The sequence below is a fragment of the Manis javanica genome, chromosome 15 (genome assembly GCF_040802235.1).
Source record: "Manis javanica isolate MJ-LG chromosome 15, MJ_LKY, whole genome shotgun sequence".
Classification (NCBI taxonomy): domain Eukaryota; kingdom Metazoa; phylum Chordata; class Mammalia; order Pholidota; family Manidae; genus Manis; species Manis javanica.
The window spans coordinates 38,632,678-38,654,692 of NC_133170.1; the positions used below are offsets into that span (position 1 = coordinate 38,632,678).

A 22,015-nucleotide genomic window follows, 5' to 3' on the forward strand; every position below is an offset into this window, starting at 1 on the left:
ATATCTTGCTTCATTTTGCCCTGAGCAGTATGGGAAGGCATGCATTATTCAACTGTAATAAAATATTGTAGTAGAGCAGTTCAAAAAAAAAAACCATGAGATTTAGAAAATATAAATAAGAATCAACTCTAAATATAAATGAAATTCTCAGAAGGAGGAAATGTTGTAAGGGTAGTAGAATAATACAGAAATAACACAAGAAAATTTCTCTCAGCCACACCCAGCCACAAGTCCTCACATTGAAAGGACCACCAACACCAGGAAAAGCACGTGGAAGGAGAACCGTTGCCAGTGATGAGGGCTTCAAGGGTAAAGGGATGTTATTTCTAACATCTAGGGAAAGCATTTTTAGGTAAACACATAGGCAGGCATCAAACTTATCTGCTATAGCACAAAGTGCTAAGAATCAACACATCAATATCTCTACAATGTTGAGGGAAAATTACTATAACCTAACAATTCTCTAACTTATCAGGCTATTGTGCATGTGTGAGAGTAACATATAAATTCCCACATATAGAGGAATTTAGAAAGTATACTGTATTCATTTCCTATAGTTGTTTTAAATTACCCCAAACTTAGTGCCTTAAAGAATATATATATATTTTTTGTCTTATAGTTTCAGAAGCCAGAAATCAAGGTGTTGGCAGGGCTGCATTCCTTCTGGAGGGTCGAGGGGAGATTCCCATTTCTTGTCTTTTCCAGCTCCTAGGACTCCTCCACTTTCCTGTCCTGTGGTTCCTTCTTCCACCTGAAGGCAGCAAAGCCCTGTTCTAACCAAGTGTGCACCATCACGAGCTCCCTCTGACTCTCCTGTTCGGCCTCCCTGTTCTAATAAAGAACCCTTGTGATTACACTGGGCCCACCCTGGTGATCCATAGCCTCCTCATTTCAAGGTCCTTAATTTAACAACACCTACAACATCCCTTGTACTAGACAAGTTAACATTTTCACAGGTCATGAGGATTAAGACACGGATGTCATTCAAGGCTGGAGAACAGTATTCTGACTACCACACATACCACATAGGGCCCTTCTTGAAAAAGTAAAGATCATATAAATTTAAAACTCAATTTTAAATCATTGAGAACAATCAAAACATTTTTTAAAACAGAAATGGAATGACTGGAATATGTCCTAATAATTTCTGACATGTTAAGATTACATTACTATTAACACCAGAACAGACAGACAGACAGAAGGTCCACTAGTGGACTTAGAGTTTAAATCCATGAGAAAATGAGGAAGAAATCCAGTACATATTAGGAAAATATCATTTAAGAAACAAAAGTGTAGATTCTAAATTCATATCTTACACCCATAAGCAGTAAAGATTTAAATACATATATCTTGAAAAATGAAACATGAAACTATTGGAAGAAAAGTTAAGTGAGTAATTCTGTAATTTTAGAGTAAAGATGAATTTCTAAGTGTAACTCCCAAGCCAGAAAAGCCTAATGGAAAATAATGGATGTATATGAAGACATGAACAGTCAAATAATAAGAAAATGATCTCTACTCCACCAAAATATCTCAGAGTTCATAGGTGAAAGCTAATGATAAACTGTTCATAACAAAAATGAAAAAAGTTAATATATAAAAAATATTTATAAATCAATAATTGAAAGATAATCACCATAAGAGAAAACTGGGCGAAGGACGGAAACAGACACTTTGGAAAAAGAATTGAACAGAACCAGCAAACATAAAAAGAGCTTCACCTCTCCTGCGCGGAGTCAGGGTGTGCCAGCCCTGGCCGCACAGAGGCCCGAATGACTCGCACAGACCCAGTCATCATGTTCCAACCTGCCCTCCAATGGGAGAAACAGACAAGGATCACTCTACCTGAACATCTCAATGATTTTTATTAAATGATAGTGTTCAGTTTTGGTGTGAGCAATTTTAATTGGTTCAAACTTCCTGCAAGGTCACTTAGCAACATGTATAAGGATTTCAGATGTGCATATTCTGTGTGTAACTCTTCATCAGGTGGCTGGAGTCATGCCTAAGCCACAGGGGCAGGTCGTGCAGCCCCCTCTAGGTTCGCCTCTCTAGTGATGGGAGAGAACCTTGTCTTCACTGCAGTGTCCTTCCTCCCTCACCTGCCTTCCCTTTCCACTCATCACATATACTAACCCTGTATCCATTTAATTCATGCTCAGCTACTGCACATTCAGGGGCTGGGGGTGGGCAGTCACGGGCCTGGAAGGACAGCAGAGTGGGCAGGCAAAATGCATCCACTGCCCAGGGTCGGCAGAATGTGACCCACTTGAGACCCTCCACTAACGCATGCACTCTTGTTATGTCGCCAAGCACAGCCGTGCCTCTTTTTCCTCTGAGTTTGAAAAGTTAATGGCAAATGGCACTTCTTTCTACTCTTCTTTCTCCTTTTTAGGAAGATTTTGGGGGTTCTTACTCCTTGGCCATCAAAAGGAAAAAAGAGGAGGTGGGGAGATGTGAATCTCTTAGTTAAACCTGAAATGCAAAATACTTTTAGATAGACTCTAAATCCTAGCATTTGACATTGCAACAGCCTCCGGTTTTTTATCTCTGTACCTTCAAATATGTAGGCCTGTCAATCCCCTGGGGAAACAGAGTCTGGTGTTTTTAAAAATGAATTCGCTGCTGCTTAGCCAGCACTTGCCAAGGGCAGAAAATACATTTAAAATAAATTAATCCCTTACATAATTAAAATATTAATGCTAACTCTGGGGCATGCACATTCACATTCAGACACACACACACACACACACACACACACACACACTTTCTCTTCCAAAAATACGGCATTTTAACATTTACTGGACACAAAAGATCCACATTTAGAGATTAAAAGTTTAACACATCAGGAGACTCTAATCCACAGTCTTCTACTGCCTTTTCTTTTAATCTATCCCTGTTCCTATAATTGGCCAACTAGACAGGCTACTTAATTCTAAGATGGAGGCCAAGAAAAGGCATAAATATGAGTCAACTCAAGTCTTAATAAAGCTGACTAAGAATAGCAAACATTCTGAATTCTCTTCCATCATTAAGTTCTTGGCTAAATTAAGTGTCACATTGCTAACCTGAAGGCATCTCGTGCTAGATGATCTCATTCTCCACAAACCCTGGTGCCAGCCTGCTTTCTGCTCTGAGTATGGAGGCTACTCCTCCTGACTCTGGCCAGAACAGAGTGAGGACAATAAATGTCAAATGAAACTTTTTTTGTGCCTGATGATAAGTGCAGTAAATGTGGGCAGAAAAGCAATGATTTCTGACGGATTTTCTGGAGACTGTATTCCTGTTGGTATTGCCATCACTGCACAAACTTCTTAACTGGGTGCATTCCTCCAGCAAGCATTTGCTGTCTTCACTGTTCCTGAGAATAGAGCTCCCTTTTTAAAGTGGACACTGGTAGTGTGGGATGTACTCATGATTGTGTTCAAATACATCAAGAGCCATTTTTGATCCTCACAAGGCAGCAGGAAAACTTTAGGATATTTTTGTATAACTATCCACCAAACTAGAAAAAGGAAGGCCTCAATAACTTTGCACACGTGTCAGTAACTGATCTAGCCCTGTATTCTCATTAGAATAAAATCACCCTATTTTTGATTCAGATAAGCTGTCATCTCTGCTTTTCCACTGTGATGGGGTAGGGAAGACTTGATTACTTGCTTTAATGTAAGATATGTAGTTTCCTAAACAGACTACTTACACAGATACATTTCCAATCAAGGCTCCAGAGTCCAGGAAAAAATTTGAATTAATACTCCACTGAGGGTTTCAACATATGGTTCAGTATTTAAAGGATTTTAGATAAATCCATTGAAGAGGACTCAGGTCTGGTTATGAATATAATAGTATCTGGCTCTCTGTGCAAATGTAGCTAGCTTAATACAAAGACACAGGACACCCTTAGTTACAGAGGCTGTAAGTGCCTTGAAGGCGGAAGCCTGGTGTCATTAGCAAAGGGTCGCCAGCATGTAGTTTAGTGGCCAGAACAGAGTGAGGATTATAAACACTAGATGAAACATGTTTTGTACCTGATGAAAAGTGTGGAAAGTTTGGGCAGAATGACTTTTGATGGATTTTCTGGAGACCACATTCCTGTTGGTATTGACATCACTGCATAAACTTCTTAACCCATTCTTACCCCATTCCTCCAGCAAGCATTTGTTGAGCACTTGCTCCCTGTTGGACTCTGTCCCCAGATACGGCAAACAGCTGCACACCAGAATCCTGCCCTCTTCTCCCTGGGCACCCCAGCAGACCTGTCCCAGGCTCTTGCAGTGACTAAGGCCACGGGGCTGGTTTTAGCCAGCGGGCAGTGAAGAAATGTGTGTGTCTGCCTTGAGGCCTGTCCCTTGGAGTTCTTAAGTGCTCTCCCTCCCTTCCGGTTGGCTGGGATAGAAACAGCCATGGCTTTGGACGCTGTGTACCAAGGATGGTGGAGCTTCGTCAGCCTGGGCCCTTGAAAGGCCCCGCACACCTGAACACCTGCCTAGGACACTTGGACGAACCAGGAAGAGCCTCTATCACACAAAGGGCAGCCCCAACTAAAACACCAGAGATGCAAAGTCAGAGGAGATGTGGCCCAGCCTCCAGGGGGCACCCAACCCACCTAGATTTTGATGGGCAGAAGGCCACCATGTGGCCCTCCATGCCTCCGCAGAAAAGACTCACAGAGGCAGCCCCATAGTGGCACGCCCGCTCTGTGAGCAGCAGGCACTCCAGAAGCCTTCCCAAGATGGTCCTACCGAGAGGACAGGCTGTGACTGGCTGCCCTCGGGGCAAACAGCATGCTACCGCTGGCCAGGTGCAGACCCTGGGCACCAAGGGAGGGTTCCTGAAGAGGCCAGAGTGAAGACTGCAACTCCTCAGGTCTCACCAAAGTGAACCAGCAAGTCTGTGCAAAGGAAGCCTCTCATTGGCAGAGCAGCCCTGAGGAAGGCCCCGCTCCACAGCACGAGGCCCGTCCTCTCCAGCAGGCGGACCCTACGTTCACTTAAAGCACTTGGGATCCTCCAGTTGTAAAGTCCTTTTCTACGTGTTTCTCATTGAATCCTCAGGACCACTTTGCTGACCTGTGAGGCAGGCTGGTTCCAGGCTGTGCAGCCAGCAGAGAAGCTAGAACTCACCTGTTCTGACACCAATTCATTTGTCCCTTCCCACCGCCAAGCACTAGTTTGCATCACAGCTAGAGCCACACGTTCCTCAACAGTCCCCAGTATTTCTTAATATCTCCTGTGTATTCATGGACCAGCAGCAGATTTAAGCTCGGTCAGAGGGCCAGGCCCCCCACCCCAAACACCACACCACCTTTGAGGCAGCCACATGGCAACACAAAACATGGAGAAAATGTCCCCAGGCAAGATTTAAAGGTCACGATATCAGTGAAGGTCTTGTGTTCTGTTCTCCGGGGCAGAATCCAAATGAGGAGGCCCTAGGGATTGTGAGGGAGAGTTGGTAAAAAGCTGGGCTATTAGCTGAGAAAGTCAGGGTGACATTGGGCCTGAGGTTTACTGGTATATTTGCACCTCTGCTACAGCCTCTGCCATTGTACGCCCCCACCTTCCTGTGCCTCCCAAGTACCCCTCACATCATTCCCTTCGATCCAGGAGGGACTTACTGAGGACCCGCCAACGCCAAGGCCTGCTGCCACCCACTGCTGTTCGGCTCCTGACAGCACAGAGCCTGACGTGGAAGACAGTTATTTAAAGACAAGGAAGTTAACTGTCCCTAAATTCTCTGATCTGTCCCCACTCCCCTGGGGCCTTTCCCATAATGTCCAAATGAAACTCCTGGAGCATAGCCCCACTCGCTGAGAGAAGTCTGGGCCTCTTTCCGGGGTTGGAGGGTTAGCGGATAAACAGCGGGACATATCCCATGACCCCAAACATGGACACATCTGCCCCTGTCACCCCCAGGCTCCGCCAGCTCAGGCACAGGTCTTTCGATGAAGGTTGGGGAAAAATGAGGTGCAATTACAGATTAGAGCTAAGAATACCTTGAAATTCAGTGCTGGGGCTCCCATTCCTAAGAATTCTCTGGCCGCTGCACTACAGGTCCTGCTCCCCGGAGCACCCAGCCCCTGGGCTCCCACTCCTTTCGCATTGTTTTCAATCTCCCACTAGTTGTGGGATGAGCTGTGGCTCCCCACAAACAGAGGAAGTCCTAACTGCCAGCATTTCAGAGCATGACCTTACTTGGAAATAGTCTTTTCCAAGGTAATCAAGCTAAAATGAGATTATTTGGGAGGGCCCTCATCCATTATGCTTCGTGTTCTATAAAAAGAGGGAAACTGGACACAAAGACAAACATCCACAGAGGGCAGATGGTGTGAAGACTCACAGAGGATTACAGCGATGCATCTACAAGGCAAGGACGCCGAAGGTTGCTGGCCAGTCGCGCCAGAAGCGAGGAGGTGGCAAGGGACGCTTCTCCCTGTAGGCCTCCAAGGGAGCGTGTCAGCCCGACCCACACCCTGACCTGGGACTTGGAGTCTCTAGAACTGTGAGACAAGACATGTCCGTTGTTTTAAGTTGCCCAGCTTGTGGCACTTTGTTCCAGTGGCCCTAGGAAGCTGATACACCCTCAGCATTGAGGTCCAGCTCTTCTCTCCGACCCTCACAACCCCCGTCATTCTGCTGCCTGCAGAAAGCACGTTTTATCACTTCACCGTGTAGGGCAAGGTGGCACGTTTTAATCTAGGCTTTCCCAAAGCAAATAAAAGTTGCACCCTCTCCCCCCACAAACACACTGGAAGAATGTTGCCACTTCCGTAGAGGAAGGAGGGAGATGCTGGCGATCGGTTGGTTCCAAGGCATAATGCCTAGAAGCTCTGGTAAAGTAGGAGCTGAGGAGCTGGGTCTCTGCCGCCCAGGGCTCTGTGGTAGCCCGCTGGGAAACCTTTCACCAGACAAGTGACCACTGGGTGGCCGCCTCCTGCGTGAGTTAGGGCACCATCGTGCTTCCAGATTTGATGTCCAGCTCCCCAAGAACCTGAGGGTACCCTGCTACCAATCTGGGTGTCCCTCAGGAGGCCAGGAGTTATGCAGCCACCCATTCTCCGGCCCAACCACCATGTCCCCTTCCTTATGGATCTGAATCAGAGCAGTGGAAATTGGGTGGTCGAATGGATGAAAGGGATACTCAGGCTGGAGGCTGGAAGTCCCACCATTTTTGTAACAAATGGATATGGTGGGGGCCAGGGAGAGAATAAGAAAACAGAGATGGCATTGAGGCCTTCATTCTGGGAGAGAAGGGTGAGCAGAGTAATAGTAGTCAGGCTCTGTGAGATCAGAAGCCTGGATTTGAAAGTTAGGCCTCCTTCTGGGACGCGTGGCCTAACTTTCTGTCCCTGGCCCGGAGTTTCCATCTCTGACCCCAAAGGGAGTGAGTGATGTGCATACCTGTGGTCTTTCCATAGCTGTGAAGGGAGGAAAACACATGTCTCCTCATGTAAATTCCAATTTGCTTTCCAAAAATAAGCCTGAATCCTCAATTTCTGAATTAAAGAGCTAATAGGGGATTTAAATGTAGAAAAACACTGAGTGTTTTAGAAAAGTCCTACAGACTGATAAGCCATCCCCAAAACTGATCCCTGTAGCCCAACGTGGTCCACGACAGTTCAGGTAAAGGTCACTAACAAATACAAATGATGATCAATCATTTAAATATAATTTAAGACAAATGCACTGCAAAGCCTTTCCAAACCAAATACAATTGATTTACTGAAAATAATGCTGTCCTTCCAAGAGGCCAGCCAGGACCGAATCAATAAAATCACCCCTAACCATAGACCTTTTATCCAAGACTGATTTATCACTATCAATACCTTTTAAGCAAACAAGCATTTGACGTGACACAGGATTCTTAGTGGTGATTTTCCTGAAAACGTTTATAAGCAAAGGGAGTAATTTATTTCTTTATTCACACATGTCTTCCCTTCCAGGTAAGGTTTTTGTTCAAACGAATCCATTTTGCTCTCTCTATACTTCCCTTCTGAATAGCAACTGCAAGATTCAGTATTCAGTGCAACTTGATGATCATCAGCAGGGCATCTAAACGGGGAATCTTGACCTTTCTATTCCCCACTGCAAGGCAAGCGATGGATGGCAGCCACGCATCCAAACCTTCCCCTGGGCGGCCCTCTCTAAGATCGGAAGAGATGGATTTCAGGTGAAAAACAGTACTGCAATATTTTGGACAATCTTAATTCCCACCCTTTTTCTCACACTACGAACATGTATCAGAGTGCAGAAGAGTGACTGTGACAATATTATAAGGATAACCTTAAATACATTCTAATTCTTGTCAATAAATATAAAACTCACAAACTTTGATGCTTAAACTACCATCGAAACCACTATAATGACACATCAGTGGTTGAGTGCTCAGTATCTGTGATCAAACCCCTTTCTATGAAATATTGTTCTGATGATTTTCAAAGGGATATGCATTCTGGGGAAGAAAGGAGTGTGACCTTGAAACCTGTCAGACAAGTAAACACCTGGGTCCTCCCAGAATGGCCCAAAGCCCATTCTGCCCTGCGGCCTGGCTCTGCAAATCTCTGAGATCAGGCAGTGAATTTAACTCTTTGTGGGGCAAATATGACTCTCCCCACTGTCCAGTCTTTGGGAGTGCCCTTGAAGGGTGTCACCCTAGAAGGAGGACAGGGGAGAGTCCCAGGGATTAAGTTACAGGCATAGGTGCCCAGCTCCACTTCTCCTCCGTCCATCTCAGCACCCCGGGCAGTGGGATGATGGCAGGGGACTAAATGGGCTGGAGGCAGGCTAGTGGGGGTGGGTCCCCAGCTGCCCTGGGAGCTGATTCTCAGCTCCAGTGCATAGGTGTGTGCCTCAGAGTTACTTACAATATGTACCCCTTCACCAAACCATGCAGTTCCCTCACCAAATCACATGCTCAATATACTTTTTAATTTTTTAATGGAAAATTTCAAATACATAAAAAAAGAGATTAGTAAAATGAACCTTATCTTCCACCACCAGCCTTCGACTGTCATCAACTCATGCCCAATCCTGTTCACCTACACTGCCAACTTCCCTCCTCAACTGGAGTGTGTTAAGATTTTAATTTAGCCCAGGTGCACCCATTACTTGCTTGATAAACTTTAGCAAATTACATACTCCCTGTGACCCTCTGTCTCCTCATCTATAAAATAAGAATATTTCCTTCCGGAGAGAAAGTGAAAGTTAAATGAGATCATATGTGTGGAAGCCTTAAGAATTGAGCTTGGAAGGTGATAAGTGAAATGTTAGCCTATTACTGTGTTCTCTCCTGGAATTCTAAATAACCAGCACATGGAACCAGGGGACCCACCGGAGAGAAGCAATTGTGTCTTCTGATAGCTCTCCAAATGAATTCTGCGGCACTGGGTCTTCCCCTGCTCTGAAGCAAACCTAGGAAGTCTCTCGGGTTTTCTGGCCATTCTTAGGTACCCACAGTCCCCAGCCATCTTCCACTATGGGTTTACCAGTGTAAACCCCAATGGGGAAATGCTCATGAATTCTTTACCCCAACAAACTCCAGGCACACCAGTCAGTCCCAATATGCCCTTCTCTCCTGCTGCTCACCCATCAGCAGCTGGACAACAACTTCCTGCCTTTCACATTTCCTGCAGGAGTCAGATGTAACCCCTCTCCCTGGCTTACAGTCACATTAGTCTCCTCCAAAATCCCTCTCTCAACCTCCATGGACCAACCACAATGTAAGGGTCTTAAAAAGCTGTACAATTGGATTTTTTAATCTATTGAATTTTCGGCATGAAGGTTTCATTGTTACACCGTTTTACAACCAATGAATATCCTGGATGTCACAAAGTATGTGACCAGAGTTGGAAATTTGTCTGGAGACCCAGCCAACCTGGCAAAGTAGCTTTACAGGGGGAGAGAGAGAGAGCATCTGACCACAGCTGCAGGAGCGGGTGCTTAGAGCCCAAGGGCAGGCACCCAGGGACATGGGAGCCAGTGGCAGAGGCCGTTGGATAGACACCATCGGAATGTGCAAGACATTTTCAAATGCAACTATGAGTGGCAGCAATAGAAGCCTGAGGCTCTTGCCTGGTCAGATGCTCCGGTTTTCTCTCCAACCAGCCGTGAGAAGTGGGGGAATCCTGTGAAATGAACATATCCCCAAGCCTCTTGGGCTATACAGGGTGTAGATGTGGGCTGTGACCTCAGGAGGGAAATATTAGGCTGTCTGGTATGAAGGGCAGAGGAGAACTAGGTGATTCCTTGGAAAAATGAGAGATCTGAATGTGCTCCCAAAGTGGTGAAACACATCATCTGTTCTTGGAAATACCATGAACGTTTGCACTCCAGGGCCTTGGCACTTGATGCTTGCCGGAAATGCTCTTCCTACAGCCGTCCTTTTGTGCCCACACCTTGATTCCAGCCTCTTCTTAAATGTTAGCCAACCAAGGAGGTTAAAAGGCATCTACACCACAATCCAGACCTCTCTCCCCTCACTCGGCTGTGTTTTTCTGCAGAACACTCATCGCCACTTGTTGCGTTACATATTTGTTTTATTATAAATTCCACCAGTACAGCACAAGTTCTGTAACAGCTTGGGCTTTAATCTGTTCACTGCTTCATCCCAGCCCCTAAATATTGCCTGGCACATAGGAGGTACTCAAATGCTGTTGGATCAATGAATAGTCTTGTACCTCTTTCTCCTTGTGTCTCTACCGTTCTTCCACTTCACCAACTCCTCTCTCTGCAACGGCCCTACCACTAGCCACCACTTCCCTGGGAATCCGAAATACTGGGATCCTGCATTTCCCCTGAAACCTCTCACTTCTGATCTTAGAGAGGGTCCCCTTTTTTAGAAACTCAATGCCCTTCAGAATTTTGTTGGTACTTTCTGAAGTTTTTAATTTCTTGCAATCAGTCTGTTTCATGGGGAGAAAACCTTCACTCTGTTTTCTCAGATTATTTTCCCCTCTTGACCTCTGAACCTCAGCATGTGCACTGTGATTTTCCAGTGTTGGCCATTCTTTAAGAAGGTAACTGTTCATGAGTATCATAAGTTGAGATGAGTTTTGTTAGATTATGTGAGGGCATAAATAAATATTTCAATATCAAACAGAGCGAAAGTAATGATATATATTCCTAAATATGTATTTTCCATAATTGTTTACTACAAATACAGTCATTTTTGAAACACATTCAAAGGATTCCAAACACATTCCCCCTGCAGTGGGAGGAGCCGATGCCAACCAGACAGATTTAACATGGGGTATCAATACACACCACTCCCCTCTTACAGTCTATGTCCTAACTCAAGGAGATACAGAAAGAGATGCCAGGTAAGAGATGAGAGCATCAGCTGTATCACTGGCCAAAGCTCCTTGAAGATATGGCTTGAGATCTCAACGAGGTGGGCCCGTAGTACTATGCCACTGAATTAGCAGGAGGCCACTGGGCCACAAACAAACTAGACACCCAGCAGATTTTGCCCTTTGGGCCTGCCCCTGACTGCAGGGCAGGACCACAGACCAGAACACACCTCTCTGCAAGCAGGCAAGTTCCACAAAGGTGAGATGTAGCTGGGCTGATATGTTCAGAAAACTCCCCAGATGTGTCCAAAGAGCAACTGCTCCCCTTCCTCCTGGGGGGCAGGTGGGCCACAGATAAGGACAAAGGGGTAGTGGTTCTCTGTCCAATCCTACCTGTGCCTTAGAATCCCCAGGGCTCTGCAAAAAGCACAGACGCTCACACACTAGCATTTTCAAGCCCTCAGGTGATTCTGGTGTGCAGTCAGCATTGACAATGGCTGCTCAAGCTGACAACTACCCAGGAGGATGCCTCAGGGTCGGGGGCCCAGCGCATGTGGCCGGGCATCCCCTGGGGACTTGTTGAAAATGTGTTACTAGGGGGTCCTAGAGATGCCTCCAGGGGCTCCTTGATCAGTTCTTCCCTGTGAGCCACAGATGGTCCAAGTGGGACCCTCCACGGTCTGAACCTTCGTTGGGGCCTCATGGAAACTGCTCACAAATGTTCCCAATCATACAATATTTCAATTACAGGGAAATAAATGAAAAGACATCATTGTTTGACAGTACATGGGTGGTTGGTAACGGGTGCTGATTTGTGCAAGGGAGATGGGAATTATTTTGAAGCATGAACCATAATAAAGGCTGTTCATCAGAATAACTTGCTACCACTAAAACAAATGAATATTTAAAACTGATTCATACTAAAGGTTCAAGTACTTGTAGATCAGAGTTAACAGTCATGCACTTCATTCACATGTGCAAAAATTCAGTTATTGTCCATCGCTGTTCCCTGTTGATCTGCATCCTTCCCATGGGTCTTGCGAGGTGCAGGACAAAGGGGCAGGACCAGCCACATGAGTTTCCTAATGGAGGGTATCCCAGGCTCTCTTCCAGTGATTCCTGTCTCCTTCTTAGCAAGATGACACCTGGGTGGAATGGAAGATGGACATGACCTCACAGCGTGGGAGCAGGAGAGTCTTGAAGTCCCTGTGCTGGCCCCAAGTGCTGCTGCCAGGTGCCCACCCGTCCTTCCCACCCCACTCTGGGGCGTGCAAAGCTGACACGTACAAACCCCATCTGTAGGTCTTATCCTGCAACTGCTGGCTGGGTTCGCCAGGTGGGGACATTGGCAGGAGATTACAGTGAGGTAGAGAGTGAGGCCAGGGCATTTGTTTCCCTGCTTTCTTCTCTGCAGGATCACTGGCTGGGGTTGGGGGGGGGGGGGGGGGGAGGAGTTGCCTTGTTCTTGACTAAAGGTCTCAGATCCTGGGAGGTGACGCTCTCCGGGCAACCCTCCCCATCTCTGGATTCAGTAACACTCCCTCTCCATGCCCAGGATGCTGCACTGTCCCCTGGGGTCCCCTGCCCTCAGACACACTTTGGAGACAGTTCCTCTAGTCACCTCTATTGCAGGTGTACTAACGACAGTGTGCCTTCTGTCCCAGGAATAGATTCCGACAGAGACTTGAGGTCTTCTCAGGCCTCTTAGATGCCCTGATTCCACTTGTGTGCATCTGGCACTGGTCTGAACGCCTGAGGACTCTCGGCGTGGCAAGGTGCCCCATGGCCACACATTGGTTCTCGCTAGAGATGTGGATCCCCATGGTCTCAACCACAGCGGGCAGCCTTGCCCCGGGGTCAGCCCACACCTCCCTTCCGGACCCTTCCACAACTCCCAGCTTCCTTCCTCTGGATCCCTCCAGACCATAGGCTGCCCCCTGCTGCTGGGGTGACCCAGCCAGCAGGTCTCCCTAAGCCACATACAGGAAATGAAACAAAACCCCCTGCTTTCACCTTTGCTTCTAGTTTTTCTCTAGGACTCTGCCTTTCCCCACCCAAGGACAGCACAACCCTGGGGGGAAAAGAACTCCGGCTTTCACCATAGCCTACTCCCCGCCCCTCTCACTCCGTGCCCCACGGGGACCTCCTCTGGGCCCAGTGCAGCCCATCCCCTACTCTGTGAGCCCTTTGGCTCCTGGGGTTCACCACCTTCTTCCTAGGGCCACCAAACCACAGGGCTATGGAGAGAGAAACTTACCACTACTGAAATTCCCCATGAGACCAGCAAAGGCTCAGTAATCCGTATTTGACGAACATTTTGGGAAGTACTTTTTGAGAACGTCAGGCTATGATAGTGGTACAACCATTCCTAAAAAATAACCCAGGGAAACAAGTAAAGACTGGCTCTTAGTTCTGTTCCCACTGCAGGACTTATCATAGCCTTTTCTATGTTGTGCTTTAAGACACCTAAGGGGTACCTAGTATGCCACCACCTTTGTGATATTTAACCACAGATCCCCTTTTCTAAAAGAGCTTCTCACAGGGCCAGTGATCTAACAAACACACTCTGGAAACCACTGCTCTGATAGGATTAAATTTAGAATGTCAGAGCTCAAAACCATTTCAGAAGATAAGAGAAAACCAAGCATATTTTTCTAAGACAAAGAGCATATGAGAAATGGAGCATGAAAACTAAGAAACAAACCACAAAACGGATTAAACCTGCTTATTAAAAGGTCAAATTCTCTCTGACATGCTTCTTACAAAACTACACTAAAGGGGAAAAAACAGAGGGATAAAAAATAATAGCAAATATGTGACATGCAAATGTTACCACATAAAAAGAAGACACAGAAATATAATTGCAGAGAAAGCGAATTCTGAGCAAATACTATTTAATGGACGAAAAGGGCCATTTTAATGGACTCAAAAATACAACCCAATGTGAGAAGATTCTAGTGTTAGAGATTTACATGCTGGCTCCAAACCAATATGGCAAACATTTTTATAATTACAAAGGGAATTTAAAAGAATAGGAATGGTAAGATTTTAAAACAAATGAGAGGTCAAGCACATACAAAATAAATATGAACATAGGGGAATTATCAATATAATTCATAAGGAGACATTTACAAGTATATTGCAATTTTTCTCTACAGACAAATAACCTTTCTAATTTTGTGTCCATGAAAATTCAAAATATTAGCCATATGCTTACCTCTACAGATATCATATATACACCCAAGTAGAAATTGCACACATTTTTATCACAATAAACTGACAAATTAATAATGGGTTCAAAGGTAAACACCAAAATAACTCAGAAATATAAAAATAAGTAACAATAAAAGTAACTTATGTAAAGAAACGACCATTATCATGTTCTATGGGGAGGCATGGATCTAGGCCCGGTTCCCTAAGGTGATGCCTTATCCTCACCCTTGAGGAGATATAGTAATGTGGTTCCCCTAGAAACATACAGTAATTGTCTTTTGTTTAATCCTTATCATTGGTTCTCACCGTTTTGATATGAAGTGCAAGATAAAAATTCAAGTTGACGGTAGAGTTTGTGTTGGGTAAAAGGGTCCCCCACATCAGTGGTCTGCTCTGATGCACGGGTCAGAATGTGATGGAACCCTGTCTCACTTACATCATAATGGCCCTACTGGTGTACTTAAGCACCGGCCAGGCCAGTGAGTGAGTGAGGAGACAGACTCTCCAGTTGCTTGCTGTTGTTTGATATACTTGATTCTCGGCTTTGACTTGAACCTGTGGCAGCAGAGTTCCAGGGAGGAAGGCACCTGATTTCGGTCACTCTATCAAGTGCTGAGCCATGAAGCGCAAACAAAAGAAACACCTTGAAACCACACGTGCCCCCAAAGCGGCCAGGATGTCAGGAGGTTTGTCTCAGTGATATTCTCTGAGCACTGGGGAGCCAGAAACTGTCTTCTAAAGTAAAAAGGAGCGAGGATTCCTACTTACGGGAGAGAAAGGGCAGGAAGGCGGGAGGGAGGAGAAGGTGTGGGAGCCCCGCTCGTTCTCAGGAACCAGATCACCTGAGGGCCAAGAGGAGGTTGCCGAGACCAGGTCCTTGTCTCTGTGGCTCTGGACCTGTGTTCCCCACATCATGCCGCTCTGGGTTCCTGTACCACAGATGGAGTGATTGATTGGTATAATATTTCCTATAGAATGTATTTCCCTTTATTTCCTTTTTTACAATGTTACAAAATTTCCAATAATACTTGTTCCAGTGAATGAAAAAAGTGTGGCTCAAAGAGGTAAATGAAAAATTAGGAAAAAAGTTTGACTACCTAAAATTGGAGGTGCAGATATAAGAGTGTAAAGTCATACAGAAAATGAATTGATTTCTTAGATCATCTCAGACCTTGAGACCTTTCCTTCATTGTCTCAGAGTAGAGATATGTAAATGTGAGCCTCCTTTATGAAATGTAAGAAACAACCCAGCAGGATACACATACACACATACACACACACACACACACACACACACACACACACACACACACACACACACATGTACACACAATACCATTCAACCATGATGGTTGAATTGAGAAAGCGGCTCTTTCAGGAAAAACGGGAAACTGAAATACTGTGGTGACTGTGAGGTTTTAAAAAGTAAACAAGTCCTATGAGGACGAGCAGGTGCTCGGTAGTGGGAGGGGACAGGTCAGGACCAAAATCAAGGGTCCCAGTGGTGGCTCATGAAGAGAACGTGACATTTCCAACAATGTTTGGAATTTCAGCACACTCCAGTGGGGCCTTGGAGAGAGGCTTGGAAAGTGAGTCTGTCTTCAACTCAGCTTCCATACAAACAGTGCATGTTCAGAGATAAGACACGTAAACACATTCACACCAATTTATACCTACACATATATACACCATACATAAGCCAAGGGAGGACACAGACTAGTTTCTAAGATAATGGCTTGCTTAATATGTACCAGGTCCAATCATTTGCTTCTCAAAACTCATTATATCACTAGCGGAGTAGATTTAGTAGTTGGACTTGATTAGGCCTTAGTAACCAATACACGAAGGAATCTATTTCTTATGTAACAATTAGTGTACGTGAAGGAATAGGGCAAGTCTCCTTGCTGATTGAAACTTTTTATCATTAACACTCAGCTTTCAAATAGACCCCAGGTTATCAACATCCCAGTTAGCTAGAAAAGGGAAGAACACGGTGGGACGGCGGAGCACAGAGGAGGACTTCATGCCTATGCCTGGTTGCCACTCATTTCCCACTGCAGAGAACTTAATCACATGGTCAGAACTACCTTAGCTCTGGAGGATGCACGCTCCCGGCCCAGGGCCCAGTCCCCCTCTGACACCGGTGAAACGAAGATAAGTCCAGGAACAGGGCAGGTTGAGAGAAAGGTTCTTCCTCTTTCCAGTCACTGGCAGCTCACGCTCCCCAGCCTGGCACACACACTACTTCCCCAGCTCTTCTGGAGACAGTCTGAGTCACCGTGGTGTGGGCCAAGAGCGAGAAGGGGCTGAGGAAGAGCCAGGCGGGGAGATGGGGCAACACGATGGCCCAGGCTCAGAACTGAGTCCCTTCCCTCAACAGTGGCCATAAGCGACCCCTTGTCCAAGAACTGCCCAGGGTGCCCACTTCCAATTCATTGGGCAGAAATGTATCATGTGGCTGTGTAAGCCTCCTATGAAAGAGGTTTTTAAAAGATCTAAATAGGGAGGTTAAGAGTCTTGGAGAAATACACAAACACATTCCCAGAAGAGGAGTCTGGGGCAAGTCTGTAAAGCCTTCCTTTGAACACCCCCAGCACCATGGCTACGGCCCAGGAATTCCCTGCAAAAATGTTGTACCTGTACACCTCTCTATATTTATATTGACACCTCTATCTTTCTATATGTCTACATCAATACACATACTAATCTAGATAGATAGGCAGGCAGGTAGACATGAAGAATTCTTTTAAATCTTGTACCCCCATGTCCTCTAATTATATAATTTCTCATGAGAAAAAAGGAGCTAATAACTACTTTTAGTCACTAGTTTTGATATTCTGTGTACATCTTTAGAAATATCACATACAAGATACCCAATATCACTGACATCTACTACACACAATTTTCAGAATTGTTGTTTCCTTATATTTTGGAGCAAGTGAAGTTTCAAATGCTGAATTTCATGGGGGGGTTTCAATGCCTAACATGATTGGCCACTCAACATGTCTTTTATGAATGGATACAGATCCCAGAAAATGCCAGATCTACTTTTTTGTATTCATTCCTCAGAATTCAAGAACACCCCAGAGGATTCTCCTGAGTCTGAGGCACGTGTGGTGGTCCCAGGCCGCAGTGAGACACCAGGACAGCTTCCTGCTGCTGCTGAGGACGGTGAGGGAGATCAGATCACAGAGGCTGGGCAGAATGAACAGCTGAGCTGCTCAGCTCAATCCCTATTTATTTCACTTTCCCTTCAAAAACAGGAAAGGGCTTCAGGGCAGAGGAACTAAGACTGAAGCCTCTGCAGAGGGACAAACTGGGGGTGTGCTTTCAAGGATAGGACAGTTCCCCATGTGAACACTGGGACAGCTGTGAGTGAGAAAGTGGGCTGTGCTGATAACAGTGTGGGAATTCAATTACAACCTCTTCCCTTGGATCAGCGCGCGCGCACACACACACACACACATGGATCAGCAAACACACACACACACACACACACACACACCCTATACTCCTTCATACCAGATACAGCCCCACTATTCCTTCCTTTCACTTTTTCTCTCATATCACATGCCTTCATTCCAGATGCGTCCTTCCCATTCTCTACGAGCGTTACACAGACACACACTTCTACCTTCCCTCCTCAGGCCATCATTCTCAGACTCACCTGTCTACACACTAACCCAAAAATAATGTACACCCTTTCACACAGGTAGCTTGTTTTACCTCCCTCGTTAGAGCTAGCTACGAATCTCTGTTCCGTTTACAAAGACACACTTTCTGAAAATTCAGTCACTCATGATCTATAGTGGCACAACCAATATTACCACACATTTAAAATTTTCAAAGGAAAACCATATTATGTTACCCACGTAAATGGAGGCTATCTAGAATCACTGAAGACATTACATAGCAGACTCTTATTGTTTTATTTAATGGATGGATAAATACACAAACACCAAGCACAGACCACATCTATCATTTTTATTTAATTTTTCCACAAAAGCAGCTCTACAGCATGGACACAGGACAGTGGCCCTAACCCAAGGCCAGAAAACAACGGAAGCTGCTGCTGCTTCAGAGTGCCTCTCCTGTGTCCCTTGGAGAACAAGCTTGCTGGCACTCCTAAGAAGGGACTATTGAATGGGACGCAAAGGACAGTGGGGATCTAGGCAGGGCCCAGAGATGAGCTGAGTGATTCTGCTCATCACTCAGCACAGGCTGCCCAGTACAGAAAGAAACTCAAAATGCTTCTCCATCTTCGTTAATACAATCCACAGCGCAAGTAGTAAATTCCAAAGGAAAATACTTAGGATTGGAGCGAGCCCAAGGAGACAAGTGGAGGGCAGTGAGTTAGTTATTTGAGGAAATGGTGGAAGAGAAACATCGAGGAACATGTCAATATGAGCTGGGCAAAGACAGGTTATATTACCAGGAAGGTGTGACAGCACCAATAGCCTAAAACAGGCCCAACGTGGTGGGATCCTCAGGTCCTGACCTGAGCATAGACATACCTGGACTGAGACCCCAGCACTGCGGTATCTTTTCATAGCCGATGTTCTCCAGTGCAACCCTACACAGACCCCTCTGTACCCACGATCCTCATCATTCACTTCCTTGTCATCTTCCACATGCGCCCAAGTTCTCAACTCTGTTTCTGTCCCAACCATCCAAAAGTGCTGCATTAGTTGTCCCTGTGTTTTAATGTTATGTGAACACGAGTGCACAATACATGCATCGCGTCTACTACTTTCCACCCTCTGTACTTGTGTTTCTAATCATCATCCATGTTATATGTGACTGCAGTTCCTTCATTCTTGGCACATAAATAGTGTCTTTATCGATTATACTTTTACGAGAATTTGGGTTACTTTCTATCTGGGGCTTCTCTAAAAGGTGATATTCTGAACATTCTATTCTTCAGGGGCTTCCTCTTTCCCTGACGGCTCTGGGGAGCCTTACATGTGTCCATAAGTTACATGGTACTGCTAAGATAGGACACTTAACCATATTCTGTGGGGCAGGCATGGGTCTAGGCCCGGTTCCCTCAGCTGTTGCCTTATCCTCACCCTTGGGAAGATATAGTAATGTGGTTCCCCTAGAAACATACAGTAATTGTCTTTTGTTTAATCCATATCATTGGTTCTCACCGTTTTGATATGAAGTGCAAGATAAAAATTCAAGTTGACGGTAGAGTTTGTGTTGGGTAAAAGGGTCCCCCACATCAGTGGTCTGCTCTGATGCACGGGTCAGAATGTGATGGAACCCTGTCTCACTTACATCATAATGGCCCTACTGGTGTACTTAAGCACCGGCCAGGCCAGTGAGTGAGTGAGGAGACAGACTCTCCAGTTGCTTGCTGTTGTTTGATATACTTGATTCTCGGCTTTGACTTGAACCTGTGGCAGCAGAGTTCCAGGGAGGAAGGCACCTGATTTCGGTCACTCTATCAAGTGCTGAGCCATGAAGCGCAAACAAAAGAAACACCTTGAAACCACACGTGCCCCCAAAGCGGCCAGGATGTCAGGAGGTTTGTCTCAGTGATATTCTCTGAGCACTGGGGAGCCAGAAACTGTCTTCTAAAGTAAAAAGGAGCGAGGATTCCTACTTACGGGAGAGAAAGGGCAGGAAGGCGGGAGGGAGGAGAAGGTGTGGGAGCCCCGCTCGTTCTCAGGAACCAGATCACCTGAGGGCCAAGAGGAGGTTGCCGAGACCAGGTCCTTGTCTCTGTGGCTCTGGACCTGTGTTCCCCACATCATGCCGCTCTGGGTTCCTGTACCACAGATGGAGTGATTGATTGGTATAATATTTCCTATAGAATGTATTTCCCTTTATTTCCTTTTTTACAATGTTACAAAATTTCCAATAATACTTGTTCCAGTGAATGAAAAAAGTGTGGCTCAAAGAGGTAAATGAAAAATTAGGAAAAAAGTTTGACTACCTAAAATTGGAGGTGCAGATATAAGAGTGTAAAGTCATACAGAAAATGAATTGATTTCTTAGATCATCTCAGACCTTGAGACCTTTCCTTCATTGTCTCAGAGTAGAGATATGTAAATGTGAGCCTCCTTTATGAAATGTAAGAAACAACCCAGCAGGATACACATACACACATACACACACACACACACACACACACACACACACACACACACACACATGTACACACAATACCATTCAACCATGATGGTTGAATTGAGAAAGCGGCTCTTTCAGGAAAAACGGGAAACTGAAATACTGTGGTGACTGTGAGGTTTTAAAAAGTAAACAAGTCCTATGAGGACGAGCAGGTGCTCGGTAGTGGGAGGGGACAGGTCAGGACCAAAATCAAGGGTCCCAGTGGTGGCTCATGAAGAGAACGTGACATTTCCAACAATGTTTGGAATTTCAGCACACTCCAGTGGGGCCTTGGAGAGAGGCTTGGAAAGTGAGTCTGTCTTCAACTCAGCTTCCATACAAACAGTGCATGTTCAGAGATAAGACACGTAAACACATTCACACCAATTTATACCTACACATATATACACCATACATAAGCCAAGGGAGGACACAGACTAGTTTCTAAGATAATGGCTTGCTTAATATGTACCAGGTCCAATCATTTGCTTCTCAAAACTCATTATATCACTAGCGGAGTAGATTTAGTAGTTGGACTTGATTAGGCCTTAGTAACCAATACACGAAGGAATCTATTTCTTATGTAACAATTAGTGTACGTGAAGGAATAGGGCAAGTCTCCTTGCTGATTGAAACTTTTTATCATTAACACTCAGCTTTCAAATAGACCCCAGGTTATCAACATCCCAGTTAGCTAGAAAAGGGAAGAACACGGTGGGACGGCGGAGCACAGAGGAGGACTTCATGCCTATGCCTGGTTGCCACTCATTTCCCACTGCAGAGAACTTAATCACATGGTCAGAACTACCTTAGCTCTGGAGGATGCACGCTCCCGGCCCAGGGCCCAGTCCCCCTCTGACACCGGTGAAACGAAGATAAGTCCAGGAACAGGGCAGGTTGAGAGAAAGGTTCTTCCTCTTTCCAGTCACTGGCAGCTCACGCTCCCCAGCCTGGCACACACACTACTTCCCCAGCTCTTCTGGAGACAGTCTGAGTCACCGTGGTGTGGGCCAAGAGCGAGAAGGGGCTGAGGAAGAGCCAGGCGGGGAGATGGGGCAACACGATGGCCCAGGCTCAGAACTGAGTCCCTTCCCTCAACAGTGGCCATAAGCGACCCCTTGTCCAAGAACTGCCCAGGGTGCCCACTTCCAATTCATTGGGCAGAAATGTATCATGTGGCTGTGTAAGCCTCCTATGAAAGAGGTTTTTAAAAGATCTAAATAGGGAGGTTAAGAGTCTTGGAGAAATACACAAACACATTCCCAGAAGAGGAGTCTGGGGCAAGTCTGTAAAGCCTTCCTTTGAACACCCCCAGCACCATGGCTACGGCCCAGGAATTCCCTGCAAAAATGTTGTACCTGTACACCTCTCTATATTTATATTGACACCTCTATCTTTCTA

General features: G+C 45.7%; 1 non-coding gene across 1 annotated transcript; it reads right to left on the reverse strand.

The window, feature by feature from the left end:
* Positions 1–1,721: 1,721 nt before the first annotated feature.
* Positions 1,722–1,852, reverse strand: LOC118970837 (U8 small nucleolar RNA). Its single transcript, XR_005058987.1, has one exon. It is a non-coding gene; the product is annotated as a U8 small nucleolar RNA (small nucleolar RNA).
* Between the last annotated feature and the right edge of the window lie 20,163 nt (positions 1,853–22,015).